The sequence below is a fragment of the Oncorhynchus gorbuscha genome, linkage group LG09 (assembly GCF_021184085.1).
Source record: "Oncorhynchus gorbuscha isolate QuinsamMale2020 ecotype Even-year linkage group LG09, OgorEven_v1.0, whole genome shotgun sequence".
Classification (NCBI taxonomy): domain Eukaryota; kingdom Metazoa; phylum Chordata; class Actinopteri; order Salmoniformes; family Salmonidae; genus Oncorhynchus; species Oncorhynchus gorbuscha.
In genome coordinates, this window is record NC_060181.1 from 54,813,444 (window position 1) to 54,840,718 (window position 27,275).

The window sequence follows — 27,275 nt, forward strand, 5'->3', positions numbered from 1 at the left end:
GCCTTCTACACCTTCAAGGATTTATAGAATTATAATTATTTTCATAGATTTTCTGATTGAATCTCTTTGTGTTGGAAAGGGTTAACACTGAAGAGAAAAAAATATCCAATAAGGATTTTTCTTTGCTGGTCTCTTGGGACATACAGTACATCTAGATAGCTAATTCAGCCATTGGCTTGGCCATCTGAAAATACAGTAGATGAAGGCAAATGCCATTCAACTGTATTAGAGCAAAATTTTGGACTGACAGTGGAATCAGTCAATCACATTTTGACATATTAATAGGTGGGACCGTTTTTACAAAAACGTATGGAAACTTCTGCCTTCTTGAAGGCCATCAGGTCACTAATTTTGGACTGACAGTGGAATCAACCAATCACATTTTGACATATTAATAGGTGGGACCGTTTTTACAAAAACGTATGGAAACTTCTGCCTTCTTGAAAGCCATCAGGTCACTGCACAATAGCGAGCAGTAGTTTCGCCACAGCCTAGCTAGCTAGTTTGCTAAGAGGATGTTGTTGCTAATTTGTTATCTTCTCTCTTTTCAAGAATACCTTTCAACAAGAAGTTATGTTTCAAATTATCACCATCTGGTGAGTGGAACTCTGTTTTGTATTGCAGCGGGCTTGCTGTTAGCCATCTCTTTGAAATTAACTTGTCTGTGAAACATTGTTGCATTTAAAGTGGAACTGACAACATTTTAGGAACATTAAATCTGTTAATATACTCCCAGGAAGAATATGATAACTTTAAAACATTTTCTGACAAGCCACCACTTAGATATGGTAATAAAAAAATAAAAAATAAAAAACATTCTTAAGAATATTTGTGAATTGTGTATACTAAGGCATTTGGGAAAATCCTATAGCAATATAGAGAGGGAAAGCGGCCGTGTGTTTGGACAATTAGACGGATTAAAAACATCTGTCTTGTCCAGGACCGGAGTCCACATAGACCGGTGCGCTATAGCCAATCAGAGCTACAGTAGGCCTTTATACAAACAAGCCATTTGCCACATGGGCCTGCCATCATTCACTTTGAACTGGACTGTGTATTTGAACTGGACTGTGCAGTTGCAACAGCGAGACTTTAGATAATTAAACGCATTTGCCAAAAGCCATAAAATACATGTGAATGGATTTCTGTATTCAGAAAGTATTCAGACCACTTGACTTTTTCCACATTTTGTTACGTTAGTGCCTTATTCTAAAATTAATTAAATTGTTTATTTCCCCCTCAATCTACACACAATACCTCATAATGAAAATGCAAAAATAGTTTTAAAAAATACGTTTGAAAATGTATTAAAAATAAAAATAAACTATCACATTTACATAAGCATTCAGACCCTTTACTCAGTACATTGTTGAAGCACCTTTGGTAGCGATTACAGCCTCAAGGCCTATTGGATATGATGCCACAAACTTTGCACACCTGTATTTGATACACCTGTAATACACTCCAGATTTTTCGATTGTGTTATTAACTGTACGTTTGTTCATCCTATGAGTAACTCTGTTGTTTTTGCCGCACTGCTTTGCTTTTTCTTGGCAAGGTCGCAGTTGTAAATGAGAACTTGTTCTCAACTGGCCTACCTGTTTAAATAAAGGTGAAATAAAATTTTACAAAATTGGGGAGTTTCTCCCATTCTTATCTGTAGATCCTCTCAAGCTCTGTCAGGTTGGATGGGGAGTGTTGCTGCACAGCTATAGTCAGGTCTCTCCAGATATGTTCAATCAGATTCAAGTCTGGGCTCTGGCTGGGCCCCCCAAGGACATTCAGAGACTTGTCCCGAAGCCACACCAGAATTAAGGGCCCCCGAGCGGCTCAGTGGTCTAAGGCACTGCATCTCAATGCTAGAGGCATCACTACAGACCCTGGTTCGATTCCAGGCTGTATCACAACTGACCATGACTGTAGGGATGGTGCCAGGTCTCCTCCAGACATGACACTTGGCATTCAATTCAAAGAGTTCAATCTTCATATCATCAGACCAGAGAATCTTGTTTCTCATGGTCTGAGAGTCCTTTAGGTGCCTTTTGGCAAACTCCAAGTGGGCTGTCATGTGCCTTATACTAAGGAGTGGCTTCTGTCTGGCCACTCTTCCATAAAGCCTTGATTGGTGGAGTGCTGCAGAGATGGTTGTCTTTCTGGAAGGTTCTCCCATCTCCACAGAGGAGCTCTGTCAGAGTGACCATTGGGTTCTTGGTCACTTCCCTGACCAAGGCCATTCTCCCCCGATTGCTCAGTTTAGCCGGGCGGACAGCTCTAGGAAGAGTCTTGATGGTTCCAAACTTCTTCCATCTAAGAATGATGGAGACCAGTGTATTCTTGGGACCTTCAATGCTGCAGAAATGTTTTGGTACCTTTCCTCAGATCTGTGCCTCAACACAATCCTGACATGGATAATTAATTTGATCTCATGGCTTGGGTTTTGCAATGTCAACTGTGGGACCTTTTATATAGACAGGTGTGTGCGCCTTTCCAAATCATGTCCAATCAATTGAATTTACCACAGGTGGTCTCCAATCAAGTTGTAGAAACATCTCAAGGATGATCAATGGAAACATCTGAGCTCAATTTTGTAAAATTTTTAATAAATGTGTTAAGAAATGCTAAAAAACTTTTTCCACTTTGCCATAATGGGGTAGTGTGTGTAGATTGCGGAGGATTATATATATATTTAATCCATTTAGAATAAGGCTGAACGTAACAATGTGGAAAAAGTGAAAGGGTCTAAATCCTTTCCGAAGGCACTGTACGATACATTTCTTTACTATACAATAGAGGCGTGTGGTTAGAGCTTTGGGCCGGTAACCGAAAGGTTGCTAGATCGAATCCCTGAGCTGACAAGGTAAAAATCTGTTGTTCTTCCCCTGAACAAGGCAGTTGTTCCTAGACTGTCATTGTAGATAAGTTGTTCTTAACTGACTTGCCTAGTTAAATACATTTTCAATAAAAAAATATGTGTACTTCACTGAAGGCAGTTTACAGTGAGGAGGCTCTTGTGTCGGTAGAGGTGGCATTAACCCTTTCCAGTCAAAAAGCGGAAACATGTTTTCTGATGGTTCTCACATCAATATCTCTGTGCTACAATCACCATTTTTTCTCATAAAACCCCTCTTGGGTAGCAATGTCGGCATTAATGATATGATTGGTTCAGGTTTTCTCTCAAATGGAAAAACTCAACATGAAAATAATGTTTAATTTGACCCTGCTGCTGCAGCTAGGTTACATTCAGCGCCAACATTCAGATTTGGACAACAATGTCCAGGTAAGAAACTGTACATAATTTGTTTTAATGTTGGTAATGATAATATTAACATTTGAGTAATTTCACCGATTTGATTAGATTAGAACTTTTGAAGCTTGGTGAGCTAACTAGCTGCCAAGTCAAGTAGACTTGAAAAGCAAGAATCAACTTGAAAGTGAGTTGACAATTTCTATCTGAGGTCAGAATTCATATTATCTCATAAATTACGTCAATATTTTTAAAGTACATGAGAGCGTTATCAAGTGAATCAGAGATTTTTTAGAAACCTCAATGTTAGCCATATAGCTAGATTGCTTTCTAGCTACCTATGTAACTATGCTGTTAGCCAGTGTTGGTCAAGTCAGTCACCCAAGACGGAGCAAGGTAGCCTACTTGATTAACTCTTGTCTTGTCTTTTTTGATAATGTTTTCTTTGATAACTGTACAAAATAAAATGCAATTGTTGGTATTAGAGCTAAAACGAGAGGGGTGCTGTGAAGGATTGGATAGCTATATTTTACTAGCTAAGTTAGTCATATCCCCATAGCCATGTAGCCATCCCCTGATGACTACATGGCTATATCTCATTAGGTGTCTGTTTATCTGTGATGAGATTCCTATAAAATATGAAGCATTCTGGCTGTTGATTGCAAGAATGAATGTAAGGTTATAGCCTAATCCTTATGATAATAGCTTATAAATAATTACTTTGTGGTGATCAACTTGGTAACTAATTGTTCCTGGTCTAGCTGGTTTGTGACTTTGCTACTTACAGGTATACTTGAAAAATTCCAGAACATTATGTCATGGCATTAGAAGCTTCTGATATGCTAATTGGCATCATTTGAGTCGATTGGAGGTGTACCCGTGGATGTAGTTCAGACTGGTAGAATCTTTTTCAATATTGCACAAATTATCAAAATGATATGCTACTTTGACACTGAAAACTGAGAATCAGAGCTCAATGAAAAACCACCTTGTTTTGAATCCATATTGTAGGCTGCAACATGAGGAAATTATAGTCCTAAAAATGCTTTCCAGTTTCACTGACTCACTCAATGATGTGCAGCTCACTTGCTGGTGATGACCAATGCACTCTTGTTTTACTTTATAAAACAATATTTTACTTTATAAAGTAGCATACGGATTAGTCTTCTCTTTTCATCAGGAGCCATTGCTTTCAAACTTTTTTTGCAGTTTTATTTTGAAATATTGCGAAAGCACGGTTATTTCTGCATACTGTTCACTGACAGATTTGCCGTGCATTCCCTACTGTAGGATATGCCCTGTTATTGGGCTACACACAACCCACGGCCAGGCAATCTTTTAAAATAAGCTATCGATCCTCTGCGGCTATATTATAGGCCTTCTCATGGTGTGGTAGGCTATTCTGAATTATTTCATTTTTTTCTGAACAGACAGCAATAATTATATAACTTTGGTGGCAAATGTATTTCATTTTATCAGGGGTGTTGCAGCTCCTCCAGAACACTCCGCGCGACTATGATTTTTGAAGGAAATAAATGTGAAGTGCAAATCTGAAGAGAAGAGAGTTGCAGGCTCACGTCTATCAGAGCAGAGAGTGGGAGAGATCATATAAATGAAAAATATAGCTGATATGAGCTGAAATTAAATCTCAGACATTTTCCATACGCACAAAAGGCTAATTTTGTGCACAAATTTGTTTACATCCCTCTTAGTGAGGATTTCTCCATTGCTAATAATATCCATCCATCTGACAGTTGTGGCATATCAAGAAGTTGATTAAATGGCATGGTCATTACACAGGTGCAGGGGACAATAAAAGGCCACTCTAACATGTACAGTTTTGTCAGATACCACAATGGCACAGATGTCTCAATTTTGGTTGAGCGTGCAATTGGCGTGCTGACTGCAAGAATATCCACGAGAGCTGTTGCCAGATAATTTAATGTTAATTTCTCTACCATAAGCCGCCTCCAACATTGTTTTAGAGAATTTGGTGATGATGCACAGCGCATTCATTTTCTCTGCGACTTTTTGAAATAATAGTCATCATATAGGCATATGGGTTAAGCTGAATGTTTTTCTAAGGTTTGCATCACAACTGACGTTGCCAAATAACTCCAAATGTAGCCTAAAGGCCCAAGACGCTGGCCGACAAAGCCTAGTGAAACGTGTTCTTATAAGCCTAGTCATTGCACAGTCGTCATTGCACAATAAGCCTTGTCATTGACACTATTTAATAAAAGCAGATCCCAGCTTTCTCTTGCTGCTATATGTGTCATGTTTTGTCTTATATTGTCTTGTCATTTTGCTTTTCCTTCTGTTCGTTTTCCCCCTGCTGGTCTTTTTAGGTTCGTTCCCCTTTTTCTCTCTCCCTCCCTCTCTCTCTTCTCTCTATCGTTCCGTTCCTGCTCCCAGCTGTTCCTATTCCCCTAATCAATCATTTAGTCTTCCCACACCTGTTCCCTATCTTTTCCCCTGATTAGAGTCCCTATTTCTCCCCTTGTTTTCCGTTTCTGTCCTGTCGGATCCTTGTATATTGTTCACCGTGCTGTGTCTTTGTATCGCCCTGTCGTGTCGTGTTTCCCTCAGATGCTGCGTGGTGAGCAGGTGTCTGAGTCTGCTACGGTCAAGTGCCTTCCCGAGGCAACCTGCAGTTTATGATCGAGTCTCCAGTCTGTTCTCGTCATTACGAGTGGAATTGTTTTTTATGCTTTATTTACCGCTCCGATTTGTCTAGGAGTACTGCATATTTCCTTAACTGGATTAAAGACTCTGTTTTCGCCAAGTCGCTTTTGGGTCCTCATTCACCTGCATAACAGAAGGATCCGACCAAAGAATGGACCCAGCGACTACAGACGCTCGTAACACTGCCGTCGAGATCCAAGGAGCCATGCTCGGCAGACACGAGCAGGAATTGTCTGCTGCTCGTCATGCCATGGAGAACCTGGCCGCTCAGGTTTCCGACCTCTCTGGACAGTTCCAGAGTCTTCGTCTCGTGCCACCTGTTACTTCCTGGTCTGCCGAGCCTCCGGAACCTAGGGTTAATAACCCACCTTGCTACTCCGGGCAGCCCACGGAGTGCCGCTCCTTTCTCACCCAGTGTGATATTGTGTTCTCTCTCCAACCCAACACATACTCTAGAGAGAGAGCTCGGGTTGCTTACGTCATTTCATTCCTTACTGGACGGGCTCGAGAGTGGGGCACAGCTATCTGGGAGGCAAGGGCTGATTGTTCTAACAATTACCAGAACTTTAAAGAGGAGATGATTCGGGTTTTTGACCGTTCAGTTTTTGGTAGGGAGGCTTCTAGGGCCCTGGCTTCCCTATGCCAAGGTGATCGATCCATAACAGATTACTGTATAGAGTTTCGCACTCTTGCTGCCTCTAGTGACTGGAACGAGCCGGCGCTGCTCGCTCGTTTTCTGGAGGGACTCCACGCAGTGGTTAAAGATGAGATTCTCTCCCGGGAGGTTCCTTCCAGTGTGGACTCTTTGATTGCTCTCGCCATCCGCATAGAACGACGGGTAGATCTTCGTCACCAAGCTCGTGGAAGAGAGCTCGCGTCAACGGTGTTTCCCTGCTCCGCATCGCAACCATCTCCCTCCTCTGGCTCAGAGACTGAGCCCATGCAGCTGGGAGGTATTCGCATCTCGACTAAGGAGAGGGAACGGAGGATCACCAACCGCCTGTGCCTCTATTGCGGACTTGATGGACATTTTGTCAATTCATGTCCAGTAAAGCCAGAGCTCATCAGTAAGCGGAGGGCTACTGGTGAGCGCTACTACTCAGGTCTCTCCATCTAGATCCTGTACTACTATGTCGGTCCATCTACGCTGGACCGGTTCGGGTGCTACATGCAGTGCCTTGATAGACTCTGGGGCTGAGGGTTGTTTCATGGACGAAGCATGGGCTCGGAAACATGACATTCCTTTCAGACAGTTAGACAAGCCTACGCCCATGTTCGCCTTAGATGGTAGTCATCTTCCCAGTATCAGATTTGAGACACTACCTTTAACCCTCACAGTATCTGGTAACCACAGTGAGACTATTTCTTTTTTGATTTTTCGTTCACCTTTTACACCTGTTGTTTTGGGTCATCCCTGGCTAGTATGTCATAATCCTTCTATTAATTGGTCTAGTAATTCTATCCTATCCTGGAACGTTTCTTGTCATGTGAAGTGTTTAATGTCTGCCATCCCTCCCATTTCTTCTGTCCCCACTTCTCAGGAGGAACCTGGCGATTTGACAGGAGTGCCGGAGGAATATCATGATCTGCGCACGGTCTTCAGTCGGTCCCGAGCCAACTCCCTTCCTCCTCACCGGTCGTATGATTGTAGTATTGATCTCCTTCCGGGGACCACTCCTCCTCGGGGTAGACTATACTCTCTGTCGGCTCCCGAACGTAAGGCTCTCGAGGATTATTTGTCTGTGTCTCTTGACGCCGGTACCATAGTGCCTTCTTCCTCTCCGGCCGGGGCGGGGTTTTTTTTTGTTAAGAAAAAGGACGGTACTCTGCGCCCCTGCGTGGATTATCGAGGGCTGAATGACATAACGGTTAAGAATCGTTATCCGCTTCCCCTTATGTCATCAGCCTTCGAGATTCTGCAGGGAGCCAGGTGCTTTACTAAGTTGGACCTTCGTAATGCTTACCATCTCGTGCGCATCAGAGAGCGGGACGAGTGGAAAACGGCGTTTAACACTCCGTTAGGGCATTTTGAGTACCGGGTTCTGCCGTTTGGTCTCGCCAATGCGCCAGCTGTTTTTCAGGCATTAGTTAATGATGTTCTGAGAGACATGCTGAACATCTTTGTTTTTGTCTACCTTGACGATATCCTGATTTTTTCACCGTCACTCGAGATTCATGTTCAGCACGTTCGACGTGTTCTCCAGCGCCTTTTAGAGAATTGTCTCTACGTGAAGGCTGAGAAGTGCTCTTTTCATGTCTCCTCCGTTACTTTTCTCGGTTCCGTTATTTCCGCTGAAGGCATTCAGATGGATTCCGCTAAGGTCCAAGCTGTCAGTGAGTGGCCCGTTCCAAGGTCACGTGTCGAGTTGCAGCGCTTTCTAGGTTTCGCTAATTTCTATCGGCGTTTCATTCGTAATTTCGGTCAAGTTGCTGCCCCTCTCACAGCTCTTACTTCTGTCAAGACGTGTTTTAAGTGGTCGGTTCCGCCCAGGGAGCTTTTGATCTTCTAAAAGAACGTTTTACGTCCGCTCCTATCCTCGTTACTCCTGACGTCACTAGACAATTCATTGTCGAGGTTGACGCTTCAGAGGTAGGCGTGGGAGCCATTCTATCCCAGCGCTTCCAGTCTGACGATAAGGTTCATCCTTGCGCTTATTTTTCTCATCGCCTGTCGCCATCTGAACGCAACTATGATGTGGGTAACCGCGAACTGCTCGCCATCCGCTTAGCCCTAGGCGAATGGCGACAGTGGTTGGAGGGGGCGACCGTTCCTTTTGTCGTTTGGACAGACCATAAGAACCTTGAGTACATCCGTTCTGCCAAACGACTTAATGCTCGTCAAGCTCGTTGGGCGTTGTTTTTCGCTCGTTTCGAGTTTGTGATTTCTTACCGTCCGGGTAGCAAGAACACCAAGCCTGATGCCTTATCCCGTCTTTTTAGTTCTTCTGTGGCTTCTACTGATCCCGAGGGGATTCTTCCTTATGGGCGTGTTGTCGGGTTGACAGTCTGGGAAATTGAAAGACAGGTTAAGCAAGCACTCACGCACACTGCGTCGCCGCGCGCTTGTCCTAGTAACCTTCTTTTCGTTCCTGTTTCCACTCGTCTGGCTGTTCTTCAGTGGGCTCACTCTGCCAAGTTAGCTGGTCATCCCGGTGTTCGAGGCACTCTTGCTTCTATACGCCAGCGCTTTTGGTGGCCGACTCAGGAGTGCGACACGCGTCGTTTCGTGGCTGCTTGTTCGGACTGCGCGCAGACTAAGTCAGGTAACTCTCCTCCTGCCGGTCGTCTCAGACCGCTCCCCATTCCTTCTCGACCATGGTCTCACATCGCCCTAGACTTCATTACCGGTCTGCCTTTGTCTGCGGGGAAGACTGTGATTCTTACGGTTGTCGATAGGTTCTCTAAGGCGGCACATTTCATTCCCCTCGCTAAACTTCCTTCCGCTAAGGAGACGGCACAAATCATCATCGAGAATGTGTTCAGAATTCATGGCCTCCCGTTAGACGCCGTTTCAGACAGAGGCCCGCAATTCACGTCACAGTTTTGGAGGGAGTGCTGTCGTTTGATTGGTGCGTCCGTCAGTCTCTCTTCCGGGTTTCATCCCCAGTCTAACGGTCAAGCAGAGAGGGCCAATCAGACGATTGGTCGCATACTACGCAGCCTTTCTTTCAGAAACCCTGCGTCTTGGGCAGAACAGCTCCCCTGGGCAGAATACGCTCACAACTCGCTTCCTTCATCTGCTACCGGGTTATCTCCGTTTCAGAGTAGTCTGGGTTACCAGCCTCCTCTGTTCTCATCCCAGCTTGCCGAGTCCAGCGTTCCCTCCGCTCAAGCGTTTGTCCAACGTTGTGAGCGCACCTGGAGGAGGGTGAGGTCTGCACTTTGCCGTTACAGGGCACAGACTGTGAGAGCCGCCAATAAACGTAGGATTAAGAGTCCAAGGTATTGTTGCGGCCAGAGAGTGTGGCTTTCCACTCGCAACCTTCCTCTTACGACAGCTTCTCGTAAGTTGACTCCGCGGTTCATTGGTCCGTTCCGTGTCTCCCAGGTCGTCAATCCTGTCGCTGTGCGACTGCTTCTTCCGCGACATCTTTGTCGCGTCCATCCTGTCTTCCATGTCTCCTGTGTCAAGCCCTTTCTTCGCACCCCGTTCGTCTTCCCTCCCCCCTCCCGTCCTTGTCGAGCGCACCTATTTACAAGGTACGTAGGATCATGGACATGCGTTCTCGGGGACGGGGTCACCAATACTTAGTGGATTGGGAGGGTTACGGTCCTGAGGAGAGGAGTTGGGTTCCGTCTCGGGACGTGCTGGACCGTTCACTGATTGATGATTTCCTCCGTTGCCGCCAGGATTCCTCCTCGAGTGCGCCAGGAGGCGCTCGGTGAGTGGGGGGTACTGTCATGTTTTGTCTTATATTGTCTTGTCATTTTGCTTTTCCTTCTGTTCGTTTTCCCCCTGCTGGTCTTTTTAGGTTCGTTCCCCTTTTCTCTCTCCCTCCCTCTCTCTCTTCTCTCTATCGTTCCGTTCCTGCTCCCAGCTGTTCCTATTCCCTAATCAATCATTTAGTCTTCCCACACCTGTTCCTTATCTTTTCCCCTGATTAGAGTCCCTATTTCTCCCCTTGTTTTCCGTTTCTGTCCTGTCGGATCCTTGTATATTGTTCACCGCGCTGTGTCTTTGTATCGCCCTGTCGTGTCGTGTTTCCCTCAGATGCTGCGTGGTGAGCAGGTGTCTGAGTCTGCTACGGTCAAGTGCCTTCCCGAGGCAACCTGCAGTTTATGATCGAGTCTCCAGTCTGTTCTCGTCATTACGAGTGGAATTGTTTTTTATGCTTTATTTACCGCTCCGATTTGTCTAGGAGTACTGCATATTTCCTTAACTGGATTAAAGACTCTGTTTTCGCCAAGTCGCTTTTGGGTCCTCATTCACCTGCATAACAATATGTTATGCTCAATTCTTTAAAATTAAGCACATTAATCCACTTTACAAATGATGTAGCCTAACTGGCATATTTAAAAAAAAGTATCTGCACATAACCTCCATTCGCTATTTGAGTGCAGGCTATGGATGATTTTTTTTAAAGACCAGATTGATCTTTAATTGATACTTCTGTGAATTTTCCTTATCCTCCATCATGAGGGAGAGGAATGAGAAAATATCTTAAATATATGTGTGTTTTTGGTAACAGACACTAGGCAATATTTCTTAAATTTACAGAAGGCAAATACTTTCGGCACAACTAAATATAAATGTTGATTGTAGTTGGCAGGGGCCTTTACTTAAACATGATTGTGTTTTGATGTATTTTTAATACTCTTTTCTTTTGTCTTTTTCTGCCAGATATTTTCTAAGACCCCCTTTCCATCTGTTTGACTAGAAATCATTCGTGCTCATGTTTTCTTCTTGTCGACTTACACTTTATGGAACAGTGGGGACTGTGAAGAGACACACACACACGCACTCACAGGAACAGACACACACACACGCTAGGACATGCACTCTATACACACATACAGTGTAATACTGTTGTATATTATACATTTTGTATTGTAGATAAGTAGCGGTATAATAATGTTATGATGTACTGTTTTATCTTTTCTAATTTTTTATCTGCGATGTAAGTGGCTTAATGTGAGTGGCAGCTACCTTGACATTCCGGAATCTATACCTTGGCATTCCGGAATCTATTTGCCATGCAGGGTCCGATACTTCTCATGGCATGAACAAAAATAATCATTGTTTGCAATTCATATTTTAATTTTTTTTTTTAAAAAATGACAAAAGTTAAATCAGGTTGACTCCTTGATTCCTCTGCCTCCCCAAAAAGATACCTTGAATTTTTTTTTTTTTGCCTGAGCATGATAGTCAGAGTTGATTTAAGCCTGACTGTTCCCAGGCTGATGGCTTGCGCATTGTAACCTATGTTTTGAGTGGCCGTTGCTGTGGTGGTTAGCCTACCTCACTGCTGGCTTATATGGTGGTGGTGGTGAGATATTCCGTAAGGTAATGTGTACACAATAGAAAACAGGAACTATTACTATTCAAAATCAACTACTCTAATTACAATCAATGAACCAACATCATCGCTATAGTGTTCTCTACCATCCTCATGGATAGAAAGTTTAGAGCCTAGCATAAGCCAAACAGTCCATACAGCAGGGGCGTAGGTCTGGGATGACACAGACACAGGCCCATCCACTGGGGAGCCAGTCTCTGCCAGGCACACTCAGTCAGATTGAGCAAAATCAAATACATTATTATTATTTTTTAAACTACTCCTAACCACCAACCCCCCCCACACCAGTGTTGGGCCATCCACATTTCTGTAGGTCCAACCACCAGCGAATTTCTGGCTATGCCCTTTCCATATAGTATGCATAATAATACAGTCCACACTCAAATGCTAAATGCTGGAGTTTGTTTAATTTTGCCGTAAAGCAATTGTGTATCAAAGACATCTTCAATCTATGGGCTTGTTTACATGTTTACATTGTACAGCTGTGCATAAGGCTGTGTTATTATTTTTTTTCCCCCAGGCTTGTGCTCTATGTATAAATTCTAATATTTGTATAGGTTTTCAGTATGTGATGTCTAAAATGCTTTGAATGAATCAGCACCTTAGAAAGTGCTGTACATTTCAGCAACAACATAGTAGCCTACCTGTGATTTGTCTGCTGCTCTGCTGAATTGTTCACATTTTTTCTCGTATGTTCCGGTACCTCAGAGCATCCCAGGTTATACATTTTTAACTGTTTGGGCAAGAAACAAGCAGCCTAATCATAACAACAATTATTTGGGCAAAGTTTGTTTTGTTTTTGTAGGTGCACTGGTGCTCTCAATTTTAAATGAGCCTGTTTAGACCAGACTTATGATAGCGAAATCCCAATTATTTTTGCAAGGTGCACTAAAACCCTCACAGAGATCCTTTACAACACCTCAACCCAACCCTTGCCTTAACAAAACCATTCAGGAGGAGTCACATAGCCTGCCTTTGTCAGTCAGCGTCTCTGGATCTGCAGTGGCCGTTGTGTCACTTGTCAATAGATGGAGGAAAAACTTCAACAACGACAACACAGTAACGTGTCAATCTGCTATAGCATCATTTTTTCGATAAACACGTGCAGGCATGTAGACTACCGTTATTCGTGGTCCCTGAGTGAATTATTCATAGTCAATTAGGCCCAAGAGGCAGGCAGCAGCTGTCGAACACCAGAAGTGCATTTCAAGGATTCATTTGGCGTGCCGCACACCCCTAATTGTTGTTTACCGCTCGCAATCTCCAGCACATGTTATTTTTATGCAGACATGATTACTTTTGGTGCCACTTGGAGCGCTGGGGAAATGAACCCCTGTGCTGCAAAGCCATATTTCTGTCAAGTGACATGAGACATTTTCAGACCGGTATATTGTTCGTGTTCAGTCTGTCTTGTCCATCAGTCAAAAAGACATACAACTGGAAGCATTAAGAAGGAAAGGAGAGGCTTGCATTGATCATTATTAGTTCACTCAATCATTAATGTCTTTGGATATGATCCGCCATGACACACTGGAGTGTCACATTTTGTTTAACCTGCTTTAGCCAGGTTAGTCATTAAGAACAAATTGGCTTTTTACAGTGCAATAATGACCTTGTTTGTCAAGAAGCCGAGTCTATTCACAAATGCTCAACATGACCCGTTCCTCCTGAGTGGTATTAAATGGAGTTGTGCACACCGTACCGAAGCCTTTTGCCACAGAGAATTGCTTGAGGAAACGGAATGGCAGATGTTCCAGGGCTGCAATCCAAAACTCTACCCTTCTAAGCCAAGTGTGCACTTGTTCACTCTCCCTCATTGATTTCAAAGAGTTGGATTGGTGTAAGCATGGGCTTAAAGTAAGTGTTCAGTGTTTCCAGAGTGATATGAAATATGACCTAGAATTAATTACAACATGAGTGAAATAGTTTTCCTTCCAAAAAATTGTAATTAAGTATGAAAAAAGCAGGGTTTCGGTGTTAGAATGGTGTGTGCGCTTGTGTAACGGCTTGTGTAACGGCCCAATTTTTCAGTTTTTGATTTGTTAAAAAAGTTTGAAATATCCAATAAATGTCGTTCCACTTCATGATTGTGTCCCACTTGTTGTTGATTCTTCACAAAAAAATACAGTTTTATATCTTTATGTTGGAAGCCTGAAATGTGGCAAAAGGTCGCAAAGTTCAAGGGGGCCGAATACTTTCACAAGGCACTGTATATATAGATATATATAGATCCCACAGTTGGCAGTGCATATCAGAGCAAAAACCAAGCCATGAGGTTGAAAGAATTGTCCGTAGAGCTCCGAGACAGGGTTGTGTCGAGGCACAGATGTGGGGAAGGGTACCAAAAAATGTCTGCAACATCGAAGGTCCCCAAGAACACAGTAGCCTTCTTAAATGTAAGAAGTTTGGAACCATCAAGACTTCCTAGAGCTGGCCGCCCGGCCGCTCTGAGCAATCAGGCGAGTAGGACCTTGGTAAGGGAGGTGACCAAGTCAGTGGTCACTCTGACAGAGCTCCAGAGTTCCTCTGTGAAGATGGGATAACTTTCTAGAAGTACAATTGTAGTTTCCATCCGGTAGAGGCGCAAATAGATGTTGTGCTGGGGTGTTTTGGGGTGGTAAATCAGAGTTTACCAATTGATCTCGGAGATTTCTCCCTTTTCGAGAATACGACCAAGGGAGGGTCCGAAAACACATTTCCGATACTGTCATCGGATCTTAGAATGGATCTTAGAATGTGCCAATGTTTGAACGATTCCCTTAATCGGTTCAGCGCACGGGTAGTGAGGATGCAAGAATGCTTCTTTTTGCGAGGCTGTCCTTGAAAGAGATCATGTCTCGATTTGTTTTGGATTTTCTCAATGGCCGTATTAATCTGTCCATTTTTGTACCCCCTCTCCTTGTATTTTCTTTGTGTCTCAGCCATATTTCTGTCGAAATCTGATTGTTTTTTGCAAATTATTTTGGTTCGACAGAATTGGATGTAGAGCAAACTGTTTTTCAAAGGAAGTGGGTGTCATTATACCCGGATGAAGACAGCTTGTCTGTCAATGTTGGTTATTCGGTTATTCAGTTATTGCATCTGAGCTCCTTTTCTTTTGACAACAGTTGATAATCAGATATGAGGACAGGCTGTACCAAAATGAACGAATAGTGGGAAACAACACAATTGTGTATTACATGACGCATTCTCAGTATGGGTGGGCCTAGTATGTTGATTTTCGTTTGTTACGTAATACATTTTTACATTCTAAATAGTATATACACTCAGTGTACAAAACATGCCCTTTCCATTACATAGATTGACCAGGTAAATCTAGGTGAAAGATACAATCACTGTTTGATGTCACTTGTGAAATCCACTTCAGCATTGGAGTCAGCATGGGCTAGCATCCCTGTGGAAAGCGTTTGACACCTTGAGTCCATGCCCTGAAAAAATTGAGTCTGTTCTGCGGGCAAAAGGAGGTGCAATTCAAAATTAGGAAGGTAATTCCTAATGTTTTGTACACTGTTAAGTAGCCTAAATAGTATTATTAAACTTTGAATTGTATGGGAGCATATTTGGTCCACATATGACTAACCTCATTTAATCTTGAGTATTTATGTGCCCTTGACAGGTTGAATTCATGGGAGTGGAGAAGCAAGCCAACTGCAACCACCTGAAAGCTGTGTCGTCTAGAATGAGCCCTTGAGACGCTCCCTCCTCCTCCTCCCTCATCATATTCTCCCTTGCAGTGTTCATCCAGCCGGACAGTCGATGGTGTTCATCTTACACCCCCCAGAGGAATACTGAGGCGGTCTTCCTCATCCTCTTCATCAGTCTTCTCAGGAATGGTACCCCAACAATTGAATCCTACAGTCACCTAGGTAAGAGTTTGTCTGGTTGACCAGTGCTGGGTCGTGTTAATTCGTGCACACTGTAGAAAAATATTCTGCAATGGAAAACTGCCTGGTTAGAACAACACCCTGCAGTACCAGCAGACCAAGGTTGTCAAATCTTGTGCTACATCAAACCAAACGCTTTTGAACTTCTTCCCACTTGAGTTGAATTAGATTGATATTGTTTTTTATCACTGGTGTCCTTATGTCAACTCTCTGGTGTTTGAGGAGCTGCCATTAATGAACTTGTTTGCCTCGCCTGAGGTGGAGTCAGATCTTTGGCTGCTGTAGGTGACAGGCCTTATGGTTAGAGAGACAGCTGGGAAGAATTCTCACTAAACGGAATGAATTAACTGCATAACATAAAGATTTTATGGCATGTTGTGTGTTTCTCTGGCCAAAATGGGACATACGAATCTGTTGATATGATGGAATGTACAGTCACCTCAAATTATTGGCACCCTTGTTAAAGATGAGCAAAAAAGACTATGAAATAAATAACACATACTGAGCTATATTTTATACAAACGTTTTTTTTTTATTATATTATTTTATACTAATACAATTACTCAGAGCAAGATATTTTGTTTAACAAGTAATAAAAACAATTCTCAAAAAGATAAGCATCAATTATTGGCACCCTAACGATTCTTATAAAAAAAAATCGAACAAAATAAAATCTACATTAACATTCTATTTTTTTAAAAGTTAACCTGTTTAAAGCAGGACTCCACAGGTTGGTGGCGACCCTATGCCGCCTCACTTCTTGTGTAATGTTTTCACTTTGAATGAAGACAAGGGTGTTGAGCTCTAAGCCGCCTTTGGCTGGCCTTCTGGGCAAGGTGAGTCTTTGCGCTAATCCAGCCTATTCGAATCACCCTGCTTTCCCGGAGCTGGAGAAGAAGTGAAAGTCACTTGCAACCTAATGTTAAATGCGTCTAGCTATAGAATTGTACAGTAACATCACACAAACATGTACAGTGCATTCGGAAAGTATTCAGAACCCTTGACTTTTCCCAAATTTTGTACCGTTAAAGCCTTATTCTAAAATTTATTAAATAAAAATCCTCATCTATCTACACACAATACCCCAGAAAGAGAAAACGAAAACAGGTTTAGACATTTTTGCAGATGTATTAAAAATGAATAAAGATAACTTATTTACATAGGTATTCAGACCCTTTACTATGAGACTCAAAATTGAGATCAGGTGCATCCTGTTTCCATTGATAATCCGTGAGATGTTTCTACAACTTGATTGGAGTCCACCTGTGGTAAATTCCATTGCTTGGACATGATTTGGAAAGGCACACCTGTCTATATAAGGTCCCACAGTTGACAGTGCATGTCAGAGCGAAAACCAAGCCATGAGGTTAACAGAATTGTCCTTAGAGCTCAGAGACAAGATTGTGTTAAAGCACAGATCTGGGGAAGACTACCAAAACATTTCGGTGAAGCATGGTGGTGGCACCATCATGCTGCGGGGGTGTTTTTCTGCAGCAGGGATTGGGAGACTAGTCAGGATCGAGGGAAAGATGAACGGAGCAAAGTACAGAGAGGTTTCCTACTAAGCCCTTTGCACTGATGTTCTGATGTTCTTGAAGATTAAGTCTTAAGTGGGACAGGAGGAACGAGTCTGAGTCTGTGGGGGTTGTTGGCACTGTGGGAAAACCTTATTTAAATTGTTACTTCAATAGTACACGGTACAATGCAATGTCATATTCACTATGTTGTGCATATGTCAAATAAATGTTGATTTTGATAACATAATCTGTATATAATGAGTAAATTATAGAGCGAAAGTACGCACCATTAAGGAATTCAACCAATACTTTTGGTGTATTAATGGTGCATTAATTCTTTGTTGACTACAGCTAAATGGGGGAAGGGGAATATGCTAATTTGACCATCCTATGACTTTCTCCCATAGTCCACCAACATGTCATGCAGATGAGCCATTGTTTACTTGACAGATTACTCTGAGTATTCATTCATTCATTCGTTCTGGTGGGTAGTTCACACTAGGTTGGAATCAATGCTGTAGAAAGGCAGGAAATGTACTGAAGAGGTAAACATAGCTAACTATTTTGTCAATCACTAACAAAATAATTATTGAATCACAAAGCGTAATAGAAAATGCATACAGCATTTCATTCCTCTCTTTCAGTGTTGGATTTTGCACAACCACAGTGTGTACATCCTCAGGTTCCGTCAATATCAGACAGTCTCCACCAGTATCTCCCGGAGATACTTTCACATGTTTGTGTGATGTTACTGTACCGATTTTTAAAGCTGCGAGTGGTCCTGGGCCGAAAATGCTGTCGGACACCAAGCTAGCTAGTATTATCAACTACAAAAGAAACACAACAACAGTCTGCATATCTAGATTTAGCTAGCTAATGTTAGCTAGTTTAAATAAAGGCATTGGGCATCTTGTGGGGTTTCAGTGTAGCTACATGATGCTATTGAGTACAACACAGTCAGAAAACAGAAGATGTTAGCTAGCAAGCTTTGTAACTAAGTTACTATGTTAGTTAGCTTGAACACTGAACACACTAAGGTTAGCAGCTAAGGTAGCTAGCAGGGTAAAAACACAACCCAACACTTAACATTACCAGTCCATGGGAACGTTGGCCATTTCGGCATCACTCTTCCACCTTTAAACAATAATTCCAATGTTTATCCGGTTTCTGGATTGGTGTTTAGCAGTCTATTTCTCGCTTCTTTTTCTCTTTTGGGGCTGAGTTGATTTAGATATAGGAACAGAGAATGATGCTTGTTTGCTTTGTCTACTGCTCTGTTTGTTTCTGGCGGCTGTAACATTAGGTTGCAAGTGATTTTCACTTCCTCTCCAGCTCCGGGGCAGCAGGGTCATTTGAGTAGGTCGGGATTAACGCAAAGACACACCTTGCCTAGAAGGCCAGCCCAAAGCTGCTCAGGGCTCAACTCTCTTGTTTTCTTTCAAAGTGAAAATGGTACATAAGAAGTAGGGCGTCATAGGCTCGCCCACGACCTTCATAAATCAGGCAATGGGTAAAAACGTTCCTGGTAGAGGACAATTGTATCTTGTCCCCACACACAGTGAGGAAGATGGTTCGGGAGGGAAAGAAAAATCCAAGGGCCACATTTGGCAAATGACAAAAACCTCCAATTGGCTCTTTGGAAGGGTTGCCAGAGAGAGCAAGCCTCCAACAAATGTAAACGTCTGGAGTTTGCGAAACGGCAATGACACTTTGATTGGAACTGAGTGCTATGGTCAGATGAGACAAAAACAGAGGTCTTTGGCGTCTTTGAAGTTATGGGGCTGTATTGCTTCAACTGGTCCTGGAGCCTCATTTATCAATCATGCGTATGCACAAATCTGTGCGTAAACCATGCATGAAATCATTTCCATGCAAAGTGTGAGATTTATTGCTATGAACATTTGCTTGAGAGTGTTTATATGACCATGGGTACGCACAGTGCCAAGTGATGGAATAAGGGAACTGCTTGTCAAGTGTAGAATGCGGAAAATACATGCTGAAAATGTCTGAAATGAATTCATGCAGGCATATAATTTAACCACATCAGTGCATTTGTTACGATAATAATCCATATAAAGTACAGTAATTTCTTAAATTAGAGGTACGTGTGAAAGTGAAACCATTGTTGAAATACTATTAAAAGACTGAGATAATGAGGCTGATCTTGCTTTGTTCTGCGGATTTGGCACATGCTGCATTTCACAGAGAGCGCATTTTTAGAGACAGGTGGGACTTTTTTTTGCAGTACAGTTTAGCTCATAAACTATAGTTTCCCAAAACCAATCTTATATAATTTTTGCAACCATTTAAGACCTACTTTAAAAAGACAAAGACATGCCAGGGGATGAGAATGGTTGCCTACTCATTTGAAGTATTTGTCACGTTTGTTGAAATGGACGGACCACGGTGCAGCGTGATCTGAGTTCCACATCTTTATTAAAAGTTAAATTTCTCAACAAAAACAAGCACCGAAACGTGAAGTAACGTAGTGTAACAAGCACATACACAAACAATATCCCACAAAGCAGGTGGGAACAGGCACACCTTAACTATGATCCCCAATTAGAGACAACGAACACCACCTGCCTCTAGTTGGGATCCATACTAAGAGCACCAACATAGAAATGAAAAGGCTAGAACACCACCTAGTCACACCCTGAACAACAACCCCATAGAGAACCCAGAGGGCTCTAAAATTTGCCATTACTAAAGCAACTTAATGGTCACCTTTGTAGCTATGTTATTTTTGGTACGGCTTTAAATTGATGATTTTGACCATATGGTTAATTAGGGGTGTTTCTAAATGCAAATAGCCAAGGTCGTGCACGAGCATCGAGGCTGAGAACAAATGGTATTTATCAATGGTTATCTTCTACCGGTGTGGGTATGATGCTCGTAGGATTGTTTGATAAATCACACTTTCTATGAGGTATGAACATTATACATTCCGTTTATACGTAGTATTTTACAATAGTTCCCACACAATATTGATAAATGAGGCCCCTGGGGCCCTTGTTAAGGTCAACAGCGTCATAAACTCTACCAAGTACCAGGACATTTTAGCCAAAAACGTGGTTGCCTCTACCAGGAGGGTGAAACTGGGCCACAAGTGGATCCTCCAGCAGGACAATGACCCCAATAACACATCAAAATCCACAAAGAAATGGTAAATTGACCACGAAATCAACATTACTACTTTTTGAGGCTTTGGCCAAAGTTCTCTAATCAGCAGGCCTGTTAGCCCTTGGACGTTGAGAGAGAGGGAGCGAGACTCTGGCGGTGGTGCCCCACTAATCCTGTGATCTAACGATGTAAAGGGATTTCCCCTCACCATGGATCTGGTTGGAGACCTGGGGGCCTGGGTTTCACCCTCTGCTGCCCCAGGCCTGCTAATCCTCTTAAAGAAATGAGATCTGAGAGAGCACATACTTTCAGCCAGGGATCCCCAACCATTTCAGCATCCATGATCCAGCAGGAATCACCCAACCAACACTTGACACCAATGATCCTGGTTGTCTCATGAGGGGGAGGTCGAGCTATTCGTCTGTCTGTCTGACCAACTGTCATTCTCATTTAATTACATGTACAAAACAGATAGATATAGACACCCATCATCATCATCATCCTCCTAGAGTGCCTGTTCCTCCCCTCCATTAAATCTGTCCCCGTGCCAGATTGCTTGGGTAAGCCTCTTTTGTGAACATAAACCAAGCGTGCTGGAAACAGCAGTAATAGTAGCAGTGGAGGCCCCCTAATTTAGTTGTCTTAAGGATTTATTCATCGAGGTGCTGCCTTGGAAACAGAGGAAATAATCCTTCTCACTACTCTGAAATTGAGAAATGGTATCTCCTCTTTTATATATATATATTTTATTTAACCTTTAACTAGGCAAGTCAGTTAAGAACAAATTCTTATTTACAATGACGGCCTACCCCAGCCAAACTCGGACGACGCTGGGCCAATTGTGTGCCACCCTATGGGACTCCCAATCAAGGCCAGTTGTGATACAGCCTGGAATCAAATCAGGATCTGTAATGACAACTCTAGCACTGAGAAGCAGTGCCTTAGACCACTCAGATGATGTCAATTAGTCTATCAGAAGCTTTTAAAGCCATGACATAATTTTCTAGAATTTTCCAAGCTGTTTAAAGACACAGTGTCATGTTCTGACCTTAGTTCCTTTTTTGGTCAGGGTGTGAGTTGGGGTGGGCATTCTATGTTTTGGTTCTGTGTGTTATATTTCTAGGTGTTTGGCCTGGTATGGTTCCCAATCAGAGGCAGCTGTCAATCGTTGTCTCTGATTGAGAACCATACTTAGGCAGCCTGTTTTCCCCCCTATGGGTTGTGGGTAGTTGTTTTCTGTTTCAGTGTTTGCACCATGCGGGACTGTTTCGGTTTTCATTTATTTTCTTGTTCTTTTGTATTTAGTGTTCAGTTAATTAAAGGAAATATGAACACGTACCACGCTGCGCGTTGGTCTACTCCTTCCTCAGATGAACATCATTACACACAGTCAACTTAGTGTATGTAAACTTCTGAACCACTGGAATTGTGATACAGTGAATTATAAGTGAAATAATCTGTCTGTAAACAATTGTTGGAAAAATTACTTGTGTCATGTACAAAGTAGGTGTTCTATCCGACTTACCAAAACTATAGTTTGTTAACAAGAAATGTATAGAGTGGTTGAAAAACAAGTTTTAATGACTCCAACCTAAGTGTATGTAGACTTCCGACTTCAACTGTATATATATACTTTTTCTATTCTTAACCAAAATATTAAAGCAACATGAAACAATTTCAAAGATTTTACTGAGTTACAGTTCATATAAGGAAATCAGTCAATTTCAATAAATTCATTAGGCCCAATCTATGGATTTTCACATGACTGAGAATAGAGATATCTTAAAACAATTAGGGGCATGGATCAGAAAACCTGTCCGTATCTGGTGTGACCACCATTTGCCTCATGCAGCTGGACACATTTCCAGTGGCGGTAGGGTTATGGTATGGGCAGGCATAAGCTACTGACAAACACAAATGCAATTTATCAATGGCAATTTGAACGCACAGAGACACCGTGATGAGATCCTGAGGCCCGTTGTCATGCTCTTCATCTGCCTCCATCACCTAATGTTTCAGCATGATAATGCATGGCCCCATGTCGCAAGGATCTGTACACAATTCCCGGAAGCTGAAATTGTCCCGGTTCTTCCATGGCCTGCATACTCAGCAAACATGTTTGGGATGCTCTGGATCTAATTGGACGATGGCATGTTCCTGCCAATATCCAACAACTTCGCACAGCCATTGAAGAGGAGTGGCACAACATTCTACAGGCCACAATCAACAGCCTGATAAACACTATCTGAAGGAAATGTGTCCAGCTGCATGAGGCACAATAAAAGGCCACTCTAAACTGTGCAGTTGGCATGCTGACTGCAGGGATGTCCACAAGAGCTGTTGCCTCCAACGTCGTTTTAGGGAATTTGGCAGTACGTCCAACCGGCCTCACAACTGAAGACCACCTGTATGGCGTCGTGTGTGTGAGCGGTTTGCTAATGTCAATGTTGTGTCAGCATGCCAACTGCACAGTTTAGAGTGGCCTTTTATTGTCCCCAGCAAAAGGTGCACCTGTGTAATGATCATGCTATTTAATCAACGTCTTGATATGACACACTTGTCAGGTGGATGGATTATCTTGGCAAAGGAGAAATGCTCACTAACAGGGATGTAAATAAATGTGTTCACAAAATTGGAGCGAAATAGCCTTAGTGCGTATGGAAAATGTAGGGATCTTTTATTTCAGCTCATGAAACATGGAACCAACACTTTACATGTTGCGTGTATATTTTTGATCAGTATAGTTTGTTAGGGATTCCAGTCTTTTACCTGCCTATCTGTCTTACACATGTGTTTAACCCTAGCGTGGATCCCTGTTGACGTACATTTCTCACACATGACACATTTTTTATGAGTTTGTCCAAAACCCACTTCCACAGTTCAGTGACAGGTTATCCTTTAACTTGTAAACTGTCCCTGTTGGCATCATGTTTTTATGGGTTTTGCTGATGAGTCTTCATTGTCAGGGTGTTTTGCAGGAAAACTTTCGTAGTCCTGTTATAATAATGTTATTTGGTCTATCCTAGTACTTTCCCCCTGAGCACCTGTCAGCTGTCTAACTACAAACAATGAAGCCCTTACAGGTTGAAACATCTGTCTGAGCCCTCAGAATTGTGGACTCTGGTTTTATTTAGCATTTTAGTAGGAGAGAAAAGGAAACAGCGAATTGAACCAATGTGGCTTTGCATATAGCCCCAATACGAAGGCTCACAATTTCAAGGCTACAGTTCGATACAGCAGTAGACTTGCACCATCTTTCCCATTCTTCCTAGAAGGCAGCCTCCACTAAGCTGCATCACATAGACTGAATCATTTGTTGAAGTCGTACAGGGACATGCAGCCCAAGATGGTTATGCCCTCAAGTGAATGTTCTCCAGCGTCACTCTTTGCTTTCATTTTTGCTTTTGTATAGCGTTGTTTTATGATAATTTTGTTTGAAGAAGTTGTCAGGACAGTGCCATAACCAAAGATACTTTATTGCAGGATTAATTATTGAGTTCAGTGTGTTTTCAATTGCCTAAGGTTTTTTAAACCACATTTCTGTAAGAAAGATGTTCTGATGTCCTAACGGGACTCGTCGAGGACAAATAAAAAGTTATTTTGTTTGGTTGTGGCGAGCTTTAGGCATTCATCATACCCTCTCTCTTATTTCCAGTGTTCTTATGCTAAATTTGTAATAGCCCAACCATAACCACTGTAGGATGCTGAACTCACTCATTCAACAACAGCATGAGCTTTGGTTGAGACTTGCCAACAAACACAGCCCAGGTGTTGAGCAACCCTTACTCAAATGTCCAATGTTTTTACTGCTCGGTCATGTTACTGTTGCAGACAATGTGTTGAGCTGCCAATCCAAAACCCAGCATCACCAGTTTTAATTACTACATCTTTGTAACACCCTTGGCAAATGTATATTATTTAAAAAATTGGATGATAAATTAATGGGTTTATTTCATTCAAAAAAATAGGTTTTCCATATTGCTGGTTTCATCACAAAACTGTAGTTACCCGTATCTCTCTTAAATACACTAATCAAAGTTGTTTACGAGTGTCCTGCTGCGTTCCCCATGAAAGGCCAATTGTGTCTCGCCCCATATGTTCAAAACACTGAGGTCACAGGCACTGCTTGATTATGGCCGTGCTATTGGCACAGCGCAGGCCATGGCATTCTGGGACGCTGGTGTGACCTTGCTCGGATTACGGATTATTCTTGGATTATGCGTCAGCCTGGACTCAGCAGTCCCATACAACACCTCCAAATGTCCATGAATACTGGCTGAAGTTATCTATTACATTCTCTCTCTGGTCGAGTGGGTCCAAACTTCTTTTTCCTTCCTATTGTAAGTTTGGTTATGTAAATAGTTTGTGGAAGGAGGCCACGGTATGTTTCATTTGAGTTCTGATATTTTTTTCCCCTGGTGTTTATTTTGCTTCACTGTCTGAAGACAGACAGCTTTGGCTGAGGACCTGTTAAGTTGCTTTTCCCTGAAGATACTAAAAGTCTTCAAAGAATTTGTCTGGCCGGATTGGATTTAGAATGTCGGCAATCGTATGTCATTTTCTGCTTCTTTTCACCCTGGCGTCATCAAACTGGCATGCTGCAGGAATGTGCTCCCAGGGAGAATTAACCAAAAGCTTTTCTAACTAGCAGTGTTATAGTATTTTCAATTGCATTTAATTTATTAAATGAATTCCAGTTGTAACATTTACCAAACTGAAAGAGCAGAGCTCCAGACTAACATTTTACCCTGATGGCACTGGTCCCACTAACTTTTTCAGTTGGTGGCACCAAGCCATATGTCAGGTCTGCGTAAATGGCTGTAATAGAGTCAGGTGCAGGAGAGCAGATATTGGGTAGCCAACGGAGCCTTTTATTTAGGTGAACCAAAAGCACATGGCAAAATAGACACAAAATAACAATTCGGGTTAACATAACCCAGCGCAACAGACTAACATGCGCAATACATGAAACAGAAATGATCAATACCACACAAAGACATGGGGAAAACAGAGGGTTAAATACACAACACATAATGAGGGAAATTAGAACCAGGTGTATGGGAAGACAAGACCAATGAAAAAATGGATCGGCGATGGCTAGAAGACCGGAGACGTCGACTGCCAAGCAACGCCCGAACAAGGAGAGGCATCGACTTCGGCATAATTTGGTTGCACCAATTGTTTTTTGTGGCGTCACGCAATATGATTTTTTAAAATCGTCTTATAATGTCGGTGCTTTTTTGAAAAGTGTAATAGACTTCTGAGATGGTATTCAAGAAATAAATAGTTTAATCTAACATGTTTAAGCAGGAAATGATGTGCAACCTAAACCAGTGGTTGTCATACATTTTGGCAAGTCAATTAGGCTGTTAAATTTGATTGTTATAATAGAGATGAATTTACCTGCATCTTTATGTGCACACACACCGAGTGTACAACACATTATGAACACATGCTCTTACTGTCATGTATTGTCATGTTATGTCTTGTTCCTGTTCTTTCTCTTCTCTTCGTTTCCCCCTGCTGGTCGTATTAGGTTACCTTCTCTCCCTCTATCTCTCTCTCTCTCTATGGTCCCTTTCCTTCTCCCAGCTGTCCTCATTCTCCTCTAACGACCTCGTTTACTCTCTCACACCTGTTCCCTCTTTTCCCTCTGATTAGGTCTCTATTTCTCTCTCTGTTTCTGCTTCTGTCTTTGTCGGATTCTCGTTTGCTTCGCCCTTGTTCTGTCCTGTCGTAATCTGCCTCTTCATTAGATGCTGCGTTTGATCAGGTGCCTCTGTCCTCTACGGCCCGCGCCTACCCGGAGGGACCTGCAGTCTGTTGCCGCTAGCCCTGCTATTCTCCTCTGCTGCTAGAAGGGGACTAGTCAACCGATACATCTGAAGAGGATTTATGTTTTCCTGTGTTTGAACATTAAAAGACTCTGTTTCTGTTAAACCGCTTTTGGGTCCTCACTCACCTGCATAACAGAAGAATCCGACCAAGAATGGACCCAGCGACTTCGGATCCTCTCCACTCAGCCGTCGAGATCCAGGGAGCGATGCTAGGCAGACACGAGCAGGAATTGTCTGTTGCTCGACATGCCGTTGAGACCCTGGCTGCCCAAGTCTCCGACCTCTCGAAACATATTCACCATCTCCGCCTCGATCCACCGGCTACTTCCAGGGCTTCCGAGTCTCCGGAGCCCAGAATTAATAACCCGCCGTGTTACTCTGGGGAGCCCACTGAATGCCGCTCGTTTCTCACCCAGTGTGATATTGTGTTTTCTCTCCAGCCCAACACGTACTCCAGGGGCACAGCTCGTATCGCCTACGTCATATCTCTCCTTACTGGACGGGCTCGTGAGTGGGGCACGGCAATCTGGGAGGTGAGAGCTGAGTGTACTAACCAGTATCATAACTTTAAGGAGGAGATGATACAGGTTTTTGATCGTTCTGTTTTTGGGGAAGAAGCTTCCAGGGCCCTGTCTTCCCTATGTCAAGGTAATCGATCCATAACTGATTACTGTATAGAGTTTCGCACTCTTGCTGCCTCCAGTGACTGGAACGAGCCGGCTTTGCTCGCTCGTTTTCTGGAGGGTCTCCGCGCGGAGGTAAAGGATGAGATTCTCTCCCGGGAGGTTCCTTCCAGCGTGGATTCCTTGATTGAACTCGCTATTCGCATAGAACGACGGGTTGATCTTCGTCACCGAGCTCGTGGAAGGGAGCTTGCGTTATCCGTTGGCCCCTCTCTCCGCATCACTACCATCTTCCCCCACTGGCTCAGGTGCTGAGCCCATGCAGCTGGGGGTTATTCGCATCTC

At 42.9% G+C, this 27,275-nt stretch overlaps 1 long non-coding RNA gene across 1 annotated transcript in view; it reads left to right on the forward strand.

Annotated features, from left to right (window-relative positions):
- The window catches only part of LOC124043773, a 45,402-nt gene that overhangs the window by 6,965 nt on the left and 11,162 nt on the right, over positions 1-27,275 (forward strand). Inside the window, exon 3 of the long non-coding RNA XR_006840380.1 lies at positions 15,563-15,812. This is a non-coding gene — a long non-coding RNA (uncharacterized LOC124043773). The remainder of the gene's footprint in view (positions 1-15,562; positions 15,813-27,275) is intronic.